At 50.0% G+C, this 2,500-nt stretch overlaps 1 protein-coding gene across 4 annotated transcripts in view; it reads left to right on the top strand.

The window, feature by feature from the left end:
• Nucleotides 1-2,500, top strand: part of LOC126570896 (nephrin) — a 132,266-nt gene that overhangs the window by 82,736 nt on the left and 47,030 nt on the right. The gene's annotated exons all lie outside the window — the stretch shown is intronic.

The following is a 2,500-nucleotide window of genomic DNA, read 5'->3' as shown; positions in this document are numbered from 1 at the left end:
TTGCATTATTTTATGACTAAAATGTTAAAAATTTTAGTTGATGCATTACGTGATTAAAGATATAAAAATTCATCTAGAAAGACTTTTCCACAACGTAAAAAGCGGAATGTATTATTGTTGTTATCCTTACAAAGAGGATCTCTGTTGCCTGAAATCTTAAAATCAGTTGCAGAATGTAAATTACCTCGGCGTAAGCACTGTACCAAGTGTCCCAAAGGCAGGAAAGGGGCGGGAATGGCCAGCCGAAACATAAATAGAAACATTCAAAGGAACCCTTTTATGGATCGCTGCTTCCTCCGAAACACAAACACATACACACGCCGAGACCGGATACGAGGTCATAAAGGCGAGCTTATCTGGCCGCCAGCATCTTGTGAAAGGCGCGACGGCTCGACTCGACTCGACCGGAGAATCGGGCCCCGGGATCGTTACGCTATTTTGGCAACGGGAAGACGGTTGGCCACCACCCTCGGTCGCAGCATTTGTTTCTATTTCTTTTCCACCATCACTTCCGGACCCGTACAGCGCGAATGGCCAATGAGGTCATAGCTGGTACCCCGGTGGCTGGGCCCGGAATGGATTTAAATTCATTTTTATCCGATTCTGCTCACCCACCATGGCAGCTAGCAGGGTGGAAGAGAGGCGGGAGGGGCTCTATCTTGATCTCGCTTTGCTGCTTACTGAGCGACGGAGCGAATGGCTTCTTTTGGTTTTTTTGGATCCACCCTCCCCGAAAACTGGCGGATAAGGGTGGTACGGGGTTGGCATTTGATTTTTATGAAATGCGCGCACCTTACAGCTCCCCTGGGGCAAGGCGGGAGAAGGGAGTGTATTGTTTTAAAGCGTACCAGGTGCCAGCGATAGGATCGCGCGATCATAACGGCGCTAACTGGAACATCGTGGGTGCCGGAGGCAACCGAAATGGAATTGGTGTGAATCATAAATGAGCTCGATCGATCTCGCACACCAAACCCCCCCCCCCCCCCCCCCGGTGCTTGGTCGACGCAGGTAATGTTTCTGCAAATCGCGACTTCCCGCGAACACACACCACAGACAACGAAAAAAGGTGTTTCAGCGATTTTGGGAATGCAATGAAAGTGTTTTCGTTTCACCAAACACACCACCGAGCACATTAGAAGCATAACGATCGCTTCGTGTGCTTGAATTAAAAAGAAATATTTAATCGCGATTCCGATTCCACCTCATAACAAAGCGGAGTTACGCTAGCAACCACCGTTCCCGCCCCATTTATTACATTTTTCTCACGTTTCCATTTCCATTCCGTTCTATTTTCCGGGAAAAATAAATAAAGTCGTTTCACGCACACACTCTGTTCCGTGAATTGTGTGCGTATGTGGTTGTGTATGTCCGCGTGTACTTGGCCATGTTTTACGAGGTTCTACTGCTTCCTGCCACCCTTCAGGGATGTGTGCGCCACCCAAGCACATTTGATTTGAGGAAGATGAAACGGCGTCCGGATTTTATTACTCTGCTTCGTGCTCAAATGAACCCAAAATGTGGACCACCCACCACTCCTACCACCTCCCCCTCACCGCCGACCAAAAACCAGTAACTTCAACTCCAGTAGAACAACTCTCACCAAGCCATGCGCGGTTTGTGTGGCGTTTCACGTGGCTTTTGCATGATAAATGAGTGCGTATGCTCTACCGGTAACGGTAACGGTAATCAGTGTCATAATTTTTCACCCCCAAACCACGCACACACGCGCGGTGGAGGTGTTGCTTGGAAGATACTTAACTTGGACCGTCAGCACGTGATTCCGTCGGACCTTTTTGCAAGAGCATCCAGCGGCTGGGAATGCGATACCACAAATCGACAGAAGTCGGGTCGTCAATGGTGGCACGTGACGTGACACGCGCGCCCGGGAAACTCACGGGAAACCTCTGCGAACCTCGGCTCTGCTCTCTCGCTCTCTCTCTCGCTACCTCCCATCTCATCGACTTTCATTATTCTCAATTTGTGTTTTTGATTAACTTTTAATGAGAACGTAATTCACCGAAGTGGCTCACAGTGGCGCCACCGTGGCATCCTGGCGCATTCATCCCTCACAAAACCAGTGCCGCTTGGTGTTGGTTTGTTGGTGTCTTTTCTCTTTCTCCACCGAAACACACACCATGAGCCATGACTCCACTGGACGGAGGCTGGTCTTCTGAAGATTATGTTTTTCATTTTATCGCCATCAAATTATTGCCCCGGGAAACGAACAGCGTGGCAGGCTGGTCAACTAACAACTGCTGGCTCGCCATCGTGGCATAGATTTCTTGCCGAAAAGTGCCGCCAGCCCAGTTTCGCTGCTCACTTTTGCGACGACCACGCCACGCCGAGAAGTCAATAACTTCAATAAGTTTGCTGACGAACGAGCCACAGGGCACAGCAGCGAGCAGGACGAGGTGGAGGAGGATTGGGAGGTCCTGTGACCGGGGGGTGTTGAAGTTTGGCCAGGGGTTTTCGTCGGCTTCCGGACCTAGAGAGGTCTGCA

This window comes from Anopheles aquasalis, chromosome 2 (assembly GCF_943734665.1).
Source record: "Anopheles aquasalis chromosome 2, idAnoAquaMG_Q_19, whole genome shotgun sequence".
Classification (NCBI taxonomy): Eukaryota; Metazoa; Arthropoda; class Insecta; order Diptera; family Culicidae; genus Anopheles; species Anopheles aquasalis.
Note: the sequence above shows the minus strand (reverse complement) of the source record. Positions and strands in the feature narration are given on the sequence as shown.